General features: G+C 29.4%; 1 protein-coding gene across 2 annotated transcripts in view; it reads left to right on the top strand.

Annotated features, from left to right (window-relative positions):
* LOC126740224 (heterogeneous nuclear ribonucleoprotein C-like 2) overlaps positions 1-20,249 on the top strand; it is a 446,026-nt gene that overhangs the window by 46,276 nt on the left and 379,501 nt on the right. The window contains exon 1 of one of the 2 annotated variants that reach the window (XM_050446160.1): positions 4,403-4,616. The exons of the other annotated variant lie outside the window; for it this stretch is intronic. The gene's annotated coding sequence lies outside the window, so the exon portion shown is untranslated. Of the gene's footprint in view, positions 1-4,402; positions 4,617-20,249 lie in introns of those variants that run through there. 2 annotated transcript variants of the gene reach the window in all.

Raw genomic sequence — 20,249 nt, forward strand, 5'->3', positions numbered from 1 at the left:
TACAATGTTTTTAATATTGCGATATTGTTCTTTATATTAAAAATAATTTTCAAAATCTCGTTCAAAACTATTGACATCAACTTAACATAAATATAAAATAGGGATACTTATACTAAAAATTACAACCTTAATAAAGTATAAAGTTATTTTATTTTTTATTACTTGTAAGAATAAAGTTTTCGTATCAATAAAATCACAACCGATCATAATCCACAAATAAATTTTGTAAAAAACTAATAAATTTTTAACGTCTACTGCTTGTAAATAAGTTAATATTTTATTTATTATTTTATATGGTCTTAGTATCAATTATGGACATTTATATTAAAACAGAATCTTATATTTCGTTGTAATAAAATTTTTATCTCAATCCCTAACCAAAAACCATACGAGCCTATAAAAATATAAAAAATGGAAATCATATCGATTTAAGTTATGCATAAAAAAGTTAAATTGTTTAAAAGGAGCAATAATAATATTAGAAAAAGAATACCTATAGATAACAAACCCAATTTTTTATCCTTCTGAAGCTAGTCCAGCTTACACTATTAGGTTTACTGTAATATACTTACTATGCTCACCCCATTATCTATCTATTCTACTTAAGAGTATTTATGGCTACCCTGGTCTTGTCTGTACACGTCTTTTGCTGCTGTGGTATTAAGCTCTCCTGGGTTGACTATATTTTTTTCAAATATTTGTTGCCTTCTGCGACGCCGTGCCTTAAAAGGGCAGTTTATATGCTAAAAGATTTCTGGTTTCTTTTTGCAAGGACAAGGTCAGGTCTCTGTTTTACCCATTAATTCTCATATGGTATTACTTAATTGATGTGTATCCTATTTGAACTAATGTTTTCTCATTAGTGGTTCAGACGCCTAGAATTATGTCACTGGTCTGCGAGATAATTCGATCTAAAACCTCTTTTTATTATTTGTAGAGAAGTTTAAAGGACAAAATTTACACATCAGTATGAAGCAAAGAAGATCTGCGTCAACAAGTTATCAATTACCAAATTAGAACAAAATGTCAGTGAGATAAGAAGTATTGATAAGTAATGATGGATATCTATACTAAAAATTAAGTTTTCGTATTAATAAAATTACAACCGATCATAATCCACAAATAAATTTTGTAACTAACAAACATTTTTACGTCTACTGTTTGTAAATTAGGTAATATTTTATTCAATACTTTATATGGTCTTACTATAATTTGATTACATTATCCATAAATATAGCTTTATTAGGCTTCAATTGAGTTAGTATTTTTTTCCAATTTCAGAAAGTGCTCTTCTAATAATACCGGCAAACAATAATGCTTACTTATATAATAATAGATGCTATCATTGTCACTTAACAATCATCTTGATATTTCATTGCTATCTATTTGATTTAACAAAGTGGAAAAAATATATCATATTCTTTAAAGTGTTCCATTTAAAAAACGCACATTTTGCTATTAATATGTTTTTGTAATGTATACAATTACCAACATATTTTTTTTCTTATTACCTCTGGGTCATATCTTTTTGAGTTTAGAATTCACTTAGCAATAGAACCTTGAATTGACGAAACAGTATGCTGCCAAGGTAGTTGTGCATATAGGTCTCCTGATGGACCCATCATGCCCCACCGGGGGTTACCAGAGCCCAACGGCCTTAGAGAAACCGATAAGGCTCTTTGGTCTGAAGGACTTAAAGTCGCTCGGTACACTGAAAGTGTTACTCAAGTATTTAAAACTGGCGCGCGTGAGTGCTGGGCACTCCCCGACTACATGGTCAACGGTTTCATCCTCCTCACAGCACCATCGGCATTCCGGGTTGTCCGCAATACCGATAGTATGGAGATGGCTTCATAAGTGCCAGTGACCGGTTAAAAGACCTGTCACTACCCGAATTTCGCGTTTTTTAGGCGTAGTAGATTTTTGGTGGGATAGGCAGAGGGCCCACCTATGTGCGCTTTGGCCTGTCTCATACCAAGGGACTCAGTCCATCTTCGGTGGGTCCACTTGTCCGGCAGACCCTTCATTGACGCGACCGCAACGCATTTGGCGATACCAACTATGGGTTCCAGCCCTATCGGCACATTCGCGGATCCCAGTCTGGCAAGAGAGTCCGCTTCCACATTACCTGCATGGCCTGCATGGCCAGGTATCCAGACGAGCTGGACCCCGCATCAAACCTGTACCGGTTTTTTCAGGACTTTTATGCACTCTAGTACAAGCTTGGAGCTTACCTTTGCGGCCGTGATAGCCTTAGTGGCAGCTCTGCTGTCCGAGCATATTGATACGACTGTATTGCGGTGTCCGCAGCTTAGGATTTTCTGTGCGCATTTTAATACAGCGAATACTTCAGCCTGGAAGACAGTGGCGTGCTCCTCCAGCGAGTATGCCCTACTGGTATGTGGGATCCCACCAATAGGCCCTGATCCAGATCTGTTATTCATTCTGGAGCCATCTGTATACCAGATGGTCCCCCTATTTAGCAATGCAAGTCTGTTGGAATGCTGCCACTCCACTCTGCCTGCAATGTGCGTCACGAATCCCTCGCAGTCCACAGTCACTGCCCATCAGAAGGAGACAATAGAACCTTGCTTGCATAAAATATACGAATTTTCATATAAAAAGAAAGACATCTAAATAATATTTATAAGTAAGGTCCTATAGGTATTTGTTGAGATTTTACTTATTTTGACAAATATGTAAAATGATTTTTTATGTTATAAATGGAAATTTATCAAGAACAAGTAAAGGGAATTTTACACATGTGTAATATATAAAATTTTTTCTACTACCAAAGAAAACCTAAGAAAACACAAAGAAAAAAATTGTCAAACTTAAGTTTTAACAAAAACAGCAAGATGTCATAATATCTTTAGTAGGTTTCGATGAAAATCGATTAAAAAGTGTGGGAAGCTAGCGTCTAATTTGTTGCTTGCAACTAAAACTCCGGTATGAATTTAAAAAAAAAATGTTGTTGGTGTCAAGGATGCGAATATATTAATCAAATGTTTCAAGCCTCTAAAATTGGCTTGGATAAACAAAAGGCCCTCGACATATTTACACACATTATAAAAAATATATCGAAAATTACTATATAAGTAATCATAGGCATGTTTAATACAATTTCTGTAAAATATTAATTTTTTTTTCACTTAGCCAATTTCTAAGTATCAATTATGGACATTTTATGCATATCTATGGGGATCTCTAGATACTCCCATTCATTCTCTTAACATAATATCTCATAAATATGAACATTTATATTAAAACAGAATGTTATATTTCCTTGTAACAAAATTTTTATCCCAATCCCTAACAAAAAACGTTACGAGTCTATAAAAATATAAAAAGATGGAAATCCTATTCATTTAAGTTATGCATAAAAAAATTAAAGTGTTTAAAAGGGACAATAATATTATTACAAAAATATAACTATAGATAACAAACCCTATTTTTTGTCCTTCTGAGGCTCGTCCAGTTTACACTATTAAGTTTGCTGTAATATATTTACTATGCTCACCCATTATCTATCTATTCTACTCAATAGTATTTATCGCTACTCTGGTCTTGTCTGTCAGGTCTTTTGCTGCTGTGGTATTTAGTTCTCCTGGGTCGAATATATTTTTTTCAAATATTTGTTACCCTCTGCGATCCCGTACCTTAAAAGCGCAGGTTATATGCTAGACGATTTTTTGGTTCTTTTTGCAAAGACAAGGTCAGGTCTCTGTTTTACCCATCAATTTTCATATGGTATTACTTAATTAATATGTATCCGATCTTAAGTCCCATAATAGTCCTTTCAGTCTGGCCTTACCTTGAATGATCAATTGAAGAAACGGTAAATCCAGTATGGCCTTTATGTATGCTGTGGCTGTAATTGGTTATCGTTATCAAGCTTATATCTATATTTCAGCTTTTTTCTTTTGTAATTGTTGTTTTTGGAAATTACACCGGAGTTGTCTAAGTTGGTGATTTTTTGTCAAAAAGATTGTCCCAACAATAAAAATACAAAAGTAGTTCAAAAATGCACCTTTTAGTTTTTTCACAATCATAATCCAAATTCAATAATTTTTTTTATCTTTAGGCATGGAAGTTCTCAAAAAAAAATAAATCTTGTAATTTTTGTACTATACCTTTTTGATAATAATTTTGTCTCTAAATAGTCAATCCTACAATATTGCAAAATTTCTATTGTTTAAAAGTTTTAGCGTAAACAATTAAAGTTGCCTTTTAAAGAAACCGGATTCGTTTTCATTCCGGCGGCGACTTATAGCATTGCAATGGTTTTACCTGCATAATTCCATTTTTTCACCTGTTTGTCCGGTGGGGACGGCGTCCCGACGCCCCTCGATCTTTGCCGACCAGACGTCGCGATGCGCCAGTATTTACCACCGACGGACGTCGGTTTTTCTTCAGTTTGCCGCAACGCGTTCACAGTAGGAAACGACGCCTTGCATCGCGACGCCGTACGCGCATTTAAACACGCGTGAATTTTTCCGCCAAAAATTTTCTTTGTAAAATTTATTTGTTTTTTTACTGTTTCACAGGGTGACTTTTCACTTGAACTAGCCGAGGCTTCGTTTGAACTACAAAAAGTGGTAATTTTGAATTCTTAGGTGAGTTTTAACATTTTCTTTGTTAATATACAAATTACCAAATATAATAAACTTGTTGTTTTTACTTAATAGAAGAGTTTTTAATAAACGAAATTAGTATTTTCCAAATAGCAGTTCCTGAATAAAGAACTCCAAGAAGGTACAAAAATTAAAAACATTGCAGTTTATTGGTTTCATTTTTTTGCAGTTTTTTCATTTTTTTTAATCTGTTTTATTTTAAATAAATTCTTTATAATATTTTTTCTTATTTTCATATTTTTTTTAATTTAATAATTTTATTTTAAAGTAAATCGTAAATAAATTGTTTAAATATATTTATTAAATTTTTATCTGGATTCTATAACAAATGTGTTAGTAAGAAACAGCTTAAAAATAATTTTTTTGAATTGAAATGGAAATAATATTAACAAAACAAACAAAAACAAAAATAAAAACACTACGTAAATTGTTTAATAAAAAACATAGTCGAACTAAAAAATACATTTAATTTCAATCTCTTTAAATTATATCGAGCTATCAAAAAAAAATAATAATAATGGGAAATAATTTAAAGTCAAAGAAAATGTTAAATGCAAATAACAAACACAATCGCCAATACGTTGAGTGATAACATGAAAAAGAAAAATATTGGTTTATAACGTCCAACATGTTTTCTTGACGGATATAAATTCGTTAGCACTTAATTAAACATAAACAATAAAACTTTCCCTTGAATTTGGAACTTTCATTTTAGAATGCCCTAGAAGTTTGTCGTGACTGAAATGCTGTTAATTGTTTTACTAGTCGATAGGGGGGCCCTTTTGATCCCAAATTTTTGTCTGCTAACATTATGGTGTTTTTTTGAATAGGTGGTTGCTATTTGGCGGCTATTGTCAGAGTTTTTTCAGATTTAATAATCTATAAGCAAAATAATGGCGTGGCTATGGGGTCGTGCTTATCATCTTTTTTTAAGCGAAATATTAACTATAAACCTAAAATAATGTCAAGTACATTTTCCAATTTCGTCATAACTTATAAGAGATATAGTGCTGATATTTTTATATTATGGGATCATAGTGATGACAAACTTACTGATTTCTTATTGTTTGTAAATTCTTTCCATGTTAAGTTTGAATTTATCATCGAAAAGGAAATTGAAGAAAAATCGCCAATCTTGAACTTACTTTTGACTTGTAATAACGATAGAATCAAATTTAAAGCTTATTGTAAAGACTCAGCTACAGGCAATATTTTACTTTCTTATCTCATATACGTTTCTAGCTTCTACCCACTTTTTTTGGGCTATTTAAATTATCCCTTACCAAAACAGGCTTCTTTAAAGATTTAAATACAATCAGGCATATAGTCGGTAACAATATTTTGGCTTTAAGGACTATCAATAAAGTTTATTATAAATTCTTAAATAACAATACTTTCCTACAATTTAATTCGTGCACCTAAAAGAATCAAAAACTCAAGACTCATTCCTCTCACCTCCCATTTTTTGAATATATCTCACAAGATCATATAGTTTTAAACTTGGGCATATATACAGTGAATTGTAACGAATATCTAGCGATTTACGTAGGACAATCCGAAATGGGGATTTATACTCGGGTTTGTGAATACCTCAGCTTAGTTAGTCTTTAAGGAAAGGCCATGTTCCCTAAATTTTGATATATTTTTGCTAACAGTATAGTAATTGAAGGACGTTCAGAGTTGCATTAAATAGATTACAGACTTCTAATTGTGTACGCACCCGGTCTCCAAAACCAATTATTATGAGTATTTCAATTAATTCTTTTTCAGATAAATCCATTCTCATAAAAAATAATGCGTGAAATGTTAACTAATATGACACATATACTCACAAATCGTTATCAAGTAGGTCTTAAAATTGGAAACTATTTAAATATAATAAGGTCTACTTACTTTCTAATAAATCACATAAAAAATAAATGGTTGCGTCATAGATTCTACTAAAGATACCCTAAAACTAAATTTTTTATTGCAAAAAACGCACTGGATTAAATGGACAACAAATTAAACATTAGTTGAAAAAATTGAATAACCTATTTTTATTTAAAAAAACGCACAAGTAATCTAATTAGTTCTAATCAATATGTTCAAAAAGTGGACGAAAAAAAAATACCCGAATTTTAAATGAATTTTTTTCTGTTCCTTCATAGTACTTTCGGGCCGCGATGCTTTGCACTAATCTATCAAACCTTTCAAAAATATCTACCTTATCTGAGTTTTACAATAAGTTCATTTAGCATTATTAAAAATATTTAAAAAATGTAAAATGAAACTTATTTAATCAAAATTTACAAAATTTCTTTAACTGTAAATTCCGTATCTTACTACTTACTTACGTAATTATGACATCATACCAAAACTGGTTAAACATGTTTTAGAGCTAAATATATGTTTATCTCAAATACGCATATATCAAAGTAGTAAAGCATATATCAAAACTATAAATATTATGTGATGTTGATTATGTAAAAAAAGTGTCTAAGTTTTATGAAATGAAATGAAACTTTCAGAGAAATTGTTTTAAGAAGTGAAGACAAACAGATAATCAATAAAAATTAAGAAGTGCTTTCCAAAATGTAGGAGTTCGAAGGTAATATTTGGTATTGTTAAAATTTGTATTGTGTGATCTCTAAATTTTTAATACTTTTGTGTACTTTTTGCATTAAAAAATGTATTCCTTTCATTTTTAGAAAATATAATAATAGTGAACTCTTTGTTGCCACGTCAATAATGCAGGAATATAGAATCATCATTCTGCTAATGCTTCGTTAGGACCTCCAACAGCAACAGTTACCAGCAAAGCACTTGTAGTATCTGGAAAGCTTTTACTTAAGAAAAATAAATTAATTGCAATTAATAACATAGATCTCAGACTTTTCATTGTCTTTTGGGTTTCCTAAAAGAATTTCTAACTTGGTTGAATTTTGATAGACCATTCTTAGATTTAAGTCTTTGAAAACCCTATCAAAGCCTCTTGTCAAGATAGGATCATATGGTATTGCAATGAAAGTTTGCTTATTTTCATCTTATTGAAATGTGGTAGAGTTTTTAAGATTAACTTTAAACCATGTCTTCTAATCAGCTTATCAATAAACTTATCTTCATAACTATTTAGGCTAGCAGTTGTCTTAATTGTTGCTTTTTTCATTAAATTTGTTGTAACTTAAAGGAAATGAGACCAAACAATGTACCAAGAAATGCATGCTAGGTATTTTATATTGAAAACAATGGTTAGAGTCCCTAGTTATGTATCTAAAAGTATTTGTTTCTTTTTTATAAATACTAAGTTCTAACTAGTTATTATTTTTAATGACAAAACTTTTATTCTTCTTCCGAAGATGCTAATATTGTTAGCGAAATATGTGTCGAGAGTAAAATAAAGAGTTTTGGTTAGTGGTAAAACTGTCTCGTGATTTGAATAAATATTTTGTAAAAAATTTCTGAAAGACATACAAGATAATTAAAATACTTAAAAAGACATTTGGAATATAAAATGTTTTCTAATTCTTGAAAGAGACAAAAACTGACAACAAAGTCTTGAAGTATAATTTTAGAGCAAAACATGAGAAATTTGAAAACAAAAATAATAATGCACACGAAAAATAATTTCCAATGCCTGGAAGCAATAGGAAATAGATTCTTAAAATCTGAAAGACATGAAAAATAATTTAAAAACAGAATTATTAACGCACTTGGAAAATAAAGTTCATACGGTTAGAAGATAGAAATAATAATTATGATAAATGCCTGCTTATTGTTCTTTTTTTTGTGTTGTTTGAATTATTACAAATTTCTGAAAAACATACGAGTATATTTTGTTGATGAAGGACTAGAAGAAAGGGAACAAAGTGCGTGAAAAAATTTGGTAAAATTAATTCCTACCAAACATATTTTTAAAAACGTCAGCAAATTGAAGAAGGTATAGTCGACCCTTTATTGTTTAATGATATTTTGTGGAGCAAACATAAAATGGTACCACGATTTATTACTGAATTAAAAAACGCACCCACCAGTGTCTAAAAGTAATTAAAAAAAGACTTGGAAATTGTTGAAAAGCTTAGTGAAAGCAGATTAAAAAGAACATCAAGTGCGATCATCAAAAAGTAGACATTTTTTTTACTTTATTTGGGTTATATTAATTAATAGATTATTAATACCTTTAATAGTCTTTTGTATTTGTTATCAATGGATATAATTTTAAAAACAAAGAGAAATTATCAGTTTTGCTTTAATTAGAATTATAAATAATAATGAGTAAATAAAAACTAATTACATTTCATGTCTTTTATGTTTTTATTTTAAGTTTTATGTTGTCATTGTAGACGTGAAATTGGAATATTTATAAAGAACTTTCGCATATTGATTTTTATCCTTAACTAACTCTTCTACTTAATTTTCTTTTAATTGTAGGTTTCCTTTTTTAGACTATTTTAAGTTTTAAAATAAATGACAAAAAAATAGATGTTAAAAATTATCGAAAGTATTTAAAAATTATAATAATACATTTTTCAAACTGTATTCTCTGTAGAAGAGAAAGTGTATTGTTAGTTTTAATTTTCAGTTACTTTTTTCATATCATTCTGTATTGCACTATTGTGAATAAGTAGCTAAATTAGTGATATGGCTAATATTCTTAGATAAGTATACCGCCCTAATATTGCTGACACTAGCGGTTTTTTTTTGGAATTCTTTATGTTTTTGAATCATCGTTTGTATAAATATGAAACATCCAAAAAATAAAAAAATGCAAAATCAAATGATGAGGCAAAAAATAGTTTTTCCTAGTTAATTGACAAGTTGCACGTCAATTATGTAGAGAGGTAGAAAATTCGTTTTAAGCTTTGGGAGCCTTAGAAAATACAATTAAAACATGTTGTTAAACATAAGTTAAAATTTATAGAAATGTGGCACTTTTAAGTCTTATTTTGCTTAACACTGTCTTAACTTAATATAAAATGTATGGTTCTCTAAGAAGCTAAAATAGTCTAATTAAAGTTGTCTGACGATAGGCTAACTTTTGCAGTCTTGCCGTAGTCATATTAACTAAAATATTGCTATGAGTTACCAAAATTTCATTCCATTCAAAAGTCCTAATATATTTATGTTGTTGTATAAGTAGACATCGGGAAGTTTAAATTGCCATTTAAATTATGCCTATTTAACAGTTATACTGATTTTAATAATTTTTAGTAATTAAATGAATTAATAGAAAACTTAGATGACGAGGCTAATATATTTATTTTTTAAGATAGTGTGGTGACAAATAAGAAAGGAGTCAATGTATGTTTCGTTTATAAGATTTATTTTTCTTCCTATCTTAGAACACTAAATACACGTACAATATATAAAATGTTCTTAGCTTTCTATTTTTTGTTTATGTCCCATGCGAATAGTTTTTTAGTTTTAGTTTCGATTTAAATGAATTTCTATGTTTTCATTTTCTTTTAACTACATTTCAGAGTATATATATTTATGTTTCGGATTAGCACATGTTTTCGAAACGATAACTATAAACACTATGGGAAAATTTAAATTTGCGTGGCAAAGATTTATCCTTTACGTGAAAAACGTTCTGCTTACCTAGTTGTAAAGTCAAGTATTCATGTATTCTGAACTGCTCGACCTACATTCTTATGCAGTGTTTTATTTTTTTTTGGTAAAAAAATAATAGCTAGCTCAAAAAAAGCATATTAGACCGAATAAAATGGAAAAATAGCAATAAATCCCATTTACAGTATTCCTAAATATTTATATATGTATACACACAATCTACCTTACTATGCAAAATTTTTTATTTTAAAACGAGACTTGACGAATAGAAAAATTATTGATATCCTATTTATCTGTCATTTTTTTTCTTAATTAATTTTTCTCAGGAAAAGTTTTTAAATCTCGTTCATCGAAAATCAAATTTAAAGACAGAAAGTTTTTTTCTAGTAGTGACAAATAAGAACACAATTAATGTTACGTTAGTCTGTTACCTTTGTTTTCCTTTTTCATAATTTTGTGCTTCCTAAGAAAGGCTCTTCTAGTAAAAGCTTCTACTTAGACTAACTTAATGATCCAGTTTTCGTTTAGCTATTATATGGAATTGCAGAAGGTTTGTGACATTAAAAAGTATATGCAACTCTCAGAAGACAATCAACTGTCGAAACACCAGTAATCCATAGGTTCTGTAAACCAAGTCAGAAATGCCTCTTATAGGAGATAGAAATACTGCATAAGGTGCCAATTTTGAATCTTATTTTATTGTGTTATATTAAAATTTGGTTCCAATCTGTAATGTTTCAAAACTACGAGTGCGGTTTTCGTCCAGATCCCCTTTAGCCTTTCATCTTGTTTTTACCTTACACCTGCTCTCTGCAGTTCTTCCTCGTTTGTCATGTGTTCGGTGTATGAAATTTTCCAATAGTTTGCGGAGGTCTTCTTCTCAGGTCACTCTCTTGGATTCATATACTGGTCACCATGGATTTCGTTTTGAAGATGTTAATAATTAGGCCCTACTGCGGACCGATGTCATTTATCATATTTAATATATGCTGAAATTCTCCAAAATTGAGGCTTACACGACGGTATCGCTGGTGTATTTGATATTATTGATGGGTACCTTGATACCTCTGAATTTATTTTCAAGAGTAATCTGAAATATTTTCTCGACATAGGTATTAAAAAGCATCGGAAATAAATTACACTCTTCAGCACTTCCTTGGATCGATCGAAAACCTCGGTTGATACTGTCTCGTTTATTTTGACCTCGGCCTACTGCTTTCAATATAGTTGTTTAATACTTTGAATATCCTTCTGATCTATTTTAAATAGTTTTGCTAAAAGTAAATCATATTTAACATTATTTAAAGCTCTTTGATATTTTATAAAAAAAGGCGTCTTGTTGTTTATCATAACATTCTTGTACTAAGTGCATGGCTCATCAGGCTAATAAGTCTAAGGTCCTCACACTGTCTGGGAGTACTTTTCTTAAGAATGATAACAAAATCTAATCCAATGGTTCCAATCAGGTGGTAATTATGTTCTTGCTCAAATTTTTATTTAACTATATCCATCTAGTTACTAAAATCTTTAATATTACTACCTAAGTTTTAACAGATTATATCTTGCTTGTCCGGTTTAATATATTTTATGTAATGTAATATGCGCTTTTTCCTTTATTCAAACGTTATTTACTAGATTAATTATAATTTAAAATACGTTTATGACGTGTTAACGCGTAAATAATTTTTTCTCATGACTATACATGAAATGACGATAATTATAACTTATAAATAAATCTGTAATGGCAAACACGCCCTTTAAAGGTAAAGCAACTAATCTAGCAAAAATCAAGATTGCATAATTCGAGCGTAAACCGTCTTTGTCATTTTCAGGAAATTAAGGCGCCCTTGTTGAGCGTCACCTTCTCACTCAAGCGACAAAATGTCACTTTAAATATTAACGTTCTTTATTATTTACCTTTTAGGGCTTTTAAATATTGTATATTTAGGATGTGAAATTTATATTCCTGCTGTAATTTTATTTATAACTTATGGAAACTTGATTAATTTCTATAAATACATAACCTCTATTTACAAAAAAAGCAGATTAGTGAATTTAAGGCTAAAATGATTTATTTGAAAATGGTTTGTTATCAAAACAGAAATACCTGAAATAACAGATTTTTATTTTAATTTCGGTATAGTGCTAGAAAATCAAACAGAAAATTTTCTCGAGAACTATGAAGTATTTTAATTTAAAAATCAAATATTTTTTAGGTATAAAATAATATTTTTTTCTAAAAATAGAAAAATTTTAAAATGTTGATTTATATTTATAAAAAAAAACCAAAAGAAAATTTAATAATTATACTTGAAAATATGTAAACTAAGAAGAAAACTTATATTCTCGAATTGTAGGAAAATCTTTATAAATTTACTTTAATTCATTTCTATTAATAATAATAGAGTGATAAGTTAAGGTAAAGAATACACTGAAAATTATATTTTTAGCACGCACTTTTAGGTGTAATTAAAAAAAAATTACGTATTTTTTCTAAAAAGAAATATGACAAGAACTTTTAAGATTACCTAAAAGAACATACTTAATAATTTTTTTTTATTTATTTATTTATTTATAACATCATATTATAGTTACACAGTTATAATAAGTTATTACAATATCAAAATTATGCAGTTATGTTCCCCTAGATGCAAGCATCTGTACCATTATAACATACTATTCTTATTTTATTAATTTTTAATTTAGTATGTTATATTCAATAAGCCCTATATCATACATGGAAATAATAGTAAGTGGAAGGCTGAAAAACGATTTTGAGATTTTGGATGTTAAAAGTTGCATCGAGAGCATATATCCTGGTTTTAGGTGCCTCTATTTAAAAATGTGTTAATTATTACAAGTTGACTCACATTTACATATTTTCCTGTAAAAATAATATACCTTTCATTTTATACCAATATTAAAATGGCTCTTGGGAGGTATCATAAAAAAAGTCAAATGTGGGACGTGTGATACATTATTTTAAAGGAACTAACCGGTAGTTTACAACCCTAAAATATAAAGTTTATTTTTATTCATCTTTTTCAAGATACTGTAGTCTTTAAAAACTGTGATTTCAACTTAAACATTATTCAGTTTAGTGTATTTGAAATATAAACAGTTGCAAATCTTTAATGTTAATCAATTTTAATAAATTTCTATATTAATTAATTTATATTATTTCATTTTTATCACTATACCTTAAATATAAGACAAAGCTAACTTTATATGGTAATAGCTCCTAGATGATCCAAATTAAAAATTGGAAAATCTAAAAATTCCTGGTAGTCTTGTCTCCTCAAACTAGTTTCTAACGGGTTAAGAGGATTGTCGATAGGTAATTTTTAAAGCATATTATCTACTAATTCAGCTGTTACTTCTTCCCTTCATTTTTAATCTTATTTTTAATAGCATAATAGCATGAAAAGAAAGAACATTCTTCTTCTTCTTATAGTTCCTATCAGCTTCGGTAATTTCGATTTCATGAAAGATTTCCTTGCAATATTTACGTATTCTGCGTATATTGGAGCTTTCGTTCCTTCACAGTATTTATAATAATTCCTTTTCTTGCCCCTTTTGCTGAAAACCTCGGTATCTTTTATGTGGTCTGTCTAACGTATTTTCAATATTCTACGATATAACCATAATCTTAAAATTTAGGTAGGTTTTTACTTGTTAGTATAGTGATCGTTCTCTTAGTATTCGCAAATCATGCTTACGTACATTACTTTTCTTTAGTCTCTTCATCTTTATCTTAAAGACCTCGACTAAGGGATTTTAATCTCAGTGGATGTCAGCTCATGGATAAGCGTTTAATAACTTCTCAATATTTTGGTATCTTTTATTTACAAGCATGAAGTCGATCTGGTTTCTAATTACATAATCCATCCTGTAACGAGGTGATTTTTAAGTATATAATTTCCGAACCAAGCAAATCTCCTTTATCGTTTCTCTCTCTAAGCTCATATGGTCTGATTTAAGTGTTACACCAAAGATTACAACTATAGGACTATTAGTATTTCTAGGGTCTGTCTTCCTAATAGATTGAAAAATAAAGAATGTATAGCATGTGACAAAGAAAAATACACTTGATGGATATGACGATCTAACAAGCGTTAACAATGCGTAACATTTTCCTTCATTTTGTGTTTCCAAACAAGTATTACCTTCGATAGAAAGCTACTTAGTTAAAAGGTGTCAGTTCCTCAAGAGAGGAAGCTAGCAAAAAGTTTAGTAGTGTTTTCCGAAAAGTATAATTTAATATTAAATTTAAATTAAATAAAAATAGGTCTATATTTACAGAAAAATTTACGAGAATTTACTGCCTGCCTCGATTTGTACTAAGGACCTGGATCTCATAGTCGATAACTAGAATCTAGGCTCAAAAAACATATTAGCCTTGCAACCAGAAACGTTAACTTCTATATCCACATCGATATCTATTAATGGTTAAAAAAAATTGATCTTACATATAATTCGGTTCGTAGCAACTTCAGTTAGTTATTGCGATATAACTTAAAGCAAAGAAAACAGGAAGCAAACAGGATAAAAATCATATCTTAGACTTATTTATGGCATAGGAAAATACAAACCACTATCACACATATTATTAGTGATACATGTAAAGTGGTTAGATCTAAAAAGTAGTAGAGAGTTGTATTCTTAGATCTTTTATCAAAAAGTTATAAAAAATGAAGAAACAACTATATCTGACCAATAAAATTTAAAACCAAAGTGCATCAACTAAATTTCATATTAAGGGATTAATCGTCAATGCTAAAGCTTCTTCTACAAGTTCCCTGACTATTAAAAATCATTAACAGTAAATCATTTCAAATAGAAAACACTGAATCTTAATTATAAATTTATTGTTAGTATTTTAGGGCAAGTTATCGTAATGATAGTCAATGCCCAATTGAGTGTCATACTTACGTATCATTGTCTGCAATTTTTTAGGAATTACGATTTATTTGGCCGCCGTCTCATTATGTTTCCTTTTTGGTTTGTTGAATATTAACGTATATCACGTGTAACTTGTAAGAAATTTATATATATAATTTTTGTTTTCTGGGTGTCAGAACGAACAGTTTAATGATAACGTTATTTTAGTCATATTGCCATTAACATTAAAATATGATATGTATTAACATTAAAATTTCTTAAGACAAAGTAATGTTATGTATACTTAGAATCGTAGAATATTGAAAGACAAGAATTAGTAAACAACAACTTTGTTTGAGTTCCACATGTGCTCAGGCGCATATTTTATTTAGAAACATATTCACCGACTTTCTGATGTCAAGTTTACATACATTTTTAAAAGAGAAAATTTTCAGCTATACATATATTAAGACGTATAATAATGCAAACTTAACTTATTTGTGTTAGATTTTGGATTAAAAATAAATAGTAAAAATAGATATACTTTATTTCAAGCGCGAAATTAACAAAAATGAACATGATTCAAGTCGATCTTTTCACAAGTAAATACTTTCATAACATCATATCAAGGGAGAACCGTCATCATAAACGTAAAATAGGGAGCCATAGAAATAAACCTAAATAAAAATTTATTAAGAAATCTATAATAATTATAAAATATATTAAAATACTAATTCTAGCCTTTCAATGTTCCAAGCTAAGAATATTTTCCTCTAATTGGTATACTACTATAATAATATGTACAACCTTTCTTAATACTCCTCCTATGATTTGAGAACTATAAAGTATCTAAAGCTGAAGTAAGTACCCAAAACACACCAAATTATTACGAATACTACATGACAACGAGACAGAGTTTTAGTAGATAAAAATGTTAACAAAATAATTAATTTTTAATAATGAACATTACATTTATTTTTGCCACATATTCACCTAACTTAAAATAAAACCTTGATAATGTAACCTCTTACTATTCATAATAAAAAATTTCCAGCCAGTGTCCGCGATATAAATTTAAGAGTCGTAAAAGAGCGTTAGCTGAAAATTTCCATTTATTAGCAGAAGCTGCATATTATTGAAGTCGTATACACTCTAATAATAAACACGTTAAGTTATTTAGTATCCACCTTATAAAATTTAATAAAGTTGTTTGGGCAGTTGGTGCTTAAGTAAATAATTTTGCCTAAAGAAAATATTTTCCAGGGTTAAGCATCATTTTATTAGCTGCTAGAAAAGTTAATGTGAGATTGATAAATATACCGGCTAAAAATAAAATTATAGATAATTAAGACGAGAAATAAACTCCTTAAATAGATGTTTTTTTTTCAATTAAATTATCACACTTGAGTTATATATTAAGTTCGACTTTTTGGGAATAGTCAGTACAGGAGGTTGATCTAGTTCCACAAGATACTGCTAATTTTGATAGATAAATTTTTATTTTTGAAACATAAATACATAAAATAATTCAAAAAATAAGTTTATTAATCATGAAAATTGTGCTTAGATAGCTATTGTTATCACTGAAAAAAATCATGGATGGCAAGAATTTTATAAGCATTCAACATAGTGAATGTTTTTTAACCTAATCTTCGTCTAGTAATCACAAAGTAATACTAGTTTGTAAAACTAAAAAAAAGCTTTTAAGCATATGGTATGAGTTGAGTCTCTATATAAGATAATTACAAAATAAATATATATGCAGCGAAAGATTTATGTTACTAAAATACAGTTATATTAATTTAAGACAGATACCTAGGATGACATATAAGTCTGAATCAGATTTGTAATTTATAGAATAGTTAAAAATAATCTTATGCATTCCTGTACTGTAAGTGTCACTATATAAGTTTTTATAACAGTAGTATTATAATAGTACCTCAACCATAGTACTCTATATCCAGTAGTGCTTTAACTTTAGATATTTGGGCTTATAGTTAGATACTTAAGATAAATAAAAAAGTCATGTACAATATACAACAATGACATGAAAAACTCATAGGCAAATCCTTCAAAAGTTCAAGAAAAAGTAACAGTGCTTAACAACTTATTTGTCGATTCCTTACTTTATTCTGAATGTGAGTCAAACTCTAGTTGGTAGAAGGGAAGTGGGAGAAACGCTATAGTTCTCTCTAAACTTGTGAATTTGATTTATTATTTTAAGTTAAAACATTTCCCACCGAAGACCTAAGTTGGCCAGGCGTGTATACGCAAATACTTGTCTCCATACAACATTTTAATTGTATCAGATGATAGTAAAGTAACGTAATGTTAAAGAGGAAGTCAAGAGTTAATTATGATTTTTCAGACATTCTTCCACATTAGCAGAATAATGCAAAATTTACCTGTCACGTAAAAAAACACAATAAATTTAAGTTATGAATTGGTTAGCTCGTAGTTTTATTTCACTTAATGAATATTTAGCCACTAGGAAACCTGTAACATCTAAAAAGTTTTCATGAAAAAATGATGGCATGCACTGAAATTCAGTAAGTTATAGGAGCTCATGCATGCACTAAATTCTTAATCAGAATCTTGAATTCCTGCCAAACTATCAATTAAGTTAATAATTAATATCACATATAGATAGAAGAAATGTTTTAAACTATGAAGTAGCTAGAAATAAAATTTGTTGTAATTTCAAGACAGTTTTCTGATAAGATTTAATAATATCTTTTTTTGATCATGTATGTACATGTGCCTTACATTATTTTTTAGTTTAAGTTTTGACTTGATAGTTTTTGTATTTATTGATCTATTTTATATCTGATGATGCCTTGTTGGCCGACGCAGGTTTAATCTAGCCTTTAATTATCAATTACATACTTTTGAAACATTGACTTGGAATTCTCTTTATTTTAAAGATATCAACATATAATGTAAAGTCTAATTCTGAATCAATAAAACGTGACAAAACTTCAAATGTGATATTGTGTTAAGTTTTACAGATTATATTTAACAGATCTATTTATCTGAGATCTTACAGCCAAAAAAAATTTGAATTAAGTTAATTATTTGTCAATAAAATAATAGAAATGTTAAACAGATGATAAAGAATTTACTTAAAATAAGCAAAGATTCATAAAAAATTGAATTTTAAGATAATCCACATAGTGGCGTGACAATAAAAATGCGGTAAAGATGCTACAAAATGGTGAGTTTTCGACATAATTATCCGCCTCAGATCCAACAATAGTATAGTAATCCTAATAAAACGACGCTCGCCATCTACAGTGATCATAATATTTCGAGACAATTTGGTCCGTAGGGAAAACATTAAATGCAGTAGAAAAACGTACTAAAACATTAAATGCAGGAAAAAATATAAATATATATATTTTTTTTAAATCTGAGGTAAATAGATTCAAATATCAAAGATATTATTTAAGTATAGGCTTGACACGTATTATCGGGAATACTGGTGTTTTTAACGTCATTTTGCCATGCGAGCAAAAAACATTTAGTCTCAGATTTAAGCTTAACGGATTATAGGAACCCAAAATGAGTCTTCGTTAAAGATAAGGGCTATTTGTATTTCTGTAAAACCCATCGTGCTGAGGTTTATTTATTTCATCTTCTAAGAGACTTTATTGTTAAGCTCTTTGAACTGCAGATGTTATTGCCCTTGACTCTAGTCGTATAATAGACATATCTTCATTTGGGTCGATTCCGAAATTCCAGCGAATGAGCGAGGTTTAAATGCATCATTTTGCGTATACTAGTGTCTTAGTGTCGCAACTCCTCTCTAGACCATTTAACCACTTTAACGGAGTAGAACTATACTGGCACTGCTAGGGTATTAGTGGTTATTACTTTGTTTATAGCAGATAACTCGGATTGTCGGATTCGTGCTTGTATTTGCTTCTAAGTGTTGTGCTTACTTCTCTAAAGTCGTTACCTCTGTTTTGCTCAATATCTAGGTAACGATATATTTCTCCACTTTTTAGAGAGCTTCATGCCTACATCTCTAGTGTATTCGTGAACTTCGTGTTCACGTAAGTGACTCGCCCTGACCAAACATCTCTCTTAAATGCAGTAGGCTCTGTGACTACTTTTTGAGCTTCTAATGTCATGAAGAATTTTGATTTCCAGAGTGTCTTCAGTCTTTTCATACATAATATAAGGAACTTTGAGGTCTTTAAGCAGATGTATTTATTCTTTATTTGATGTTGTTTCAAAGGCTTTTTTATAGTTAATCCAAGACATACTAGGGTTGCACTTATATTGGATTGATTCTTGGGTAATTTATCTTTTAATTAGATGATTTTCTTTGCAACTACTGATTCGCTTTTTTCCTCCTCGTTGCTCCCTCATATGGGTAAGAACAGGATTTATTGCACTCAATGTTCGATAATATAAAATTCTGGTAAAGATCTTGTAACACGTTTTATAGAATAGTTTTTCGGCTACTGTAGTTGTTATTGTTCAGCCTTCAATAAGTCACTGTTAAATCGAAGTGACTTTTTTTAGCCAAGAATTAAAAAGCCTGTCTGAAAGTGTGGATGGAGACTGGGAAATCTCTTCTTATTTAGAAATTTATTATTATTATTATGTGTTCTGTTATTTTAGGGGTATTAGTATGATTTTGCTCTTTGTGCTACAGTTATTACTAAGTAGCGTAAAGTTTATTGTGGTTATGCAGGAGTTAAGAAATTTTCTGCCCAGGTTTTATGTGTGGAGTATTGTGGCTTTTTGGAATTGTGCATGGATGACTGGTTCAACATTAATTTTCTTAAGTTCTCAAAGGACATCATTATTAAACAGTAGTAATTTTCTTGTTTCCACAATTCCTAAATTTTATGGATTAAACATTTAGGCATGACATTTGGTATTTTTTCTTCTTCCTTCTGTAGTATGTTTACATCTGCCGGTTTTGTGATATCGATTATATAAATATATGATAGCTCGATTTTTCCATATGGTAATTACAATATCTGAGCTATTGTGCGTAACTTTTTTAAATAATGAAGTAAATAATTATGAACTCATCGCAACAATATAGATCTGTTCTCTGTATGAATTGTGGTATCCCAATGCAATTTTACACAAAAAATTAAAGTTATCTTATTGAATTAAAGTGCCCTAAAGTAGCCAATGTATTCGGTGAAATGTCGGACAATTTAA

This window comes from Anthonomus grandis, chromosome 9, assembly GCF_022605725.1.
Source record: "Anthonomus grandis grandis chromosome 9, icAntGran1.3, whole genome shotgun sequence".
NCBI classification, from domain to species: domain Eukaryota; kingdom Metazoa; phylum Arthropoda; class Insecta; order Coleoptera; family Curculionidae; genus Anthonomus; species Anthonomus grandis.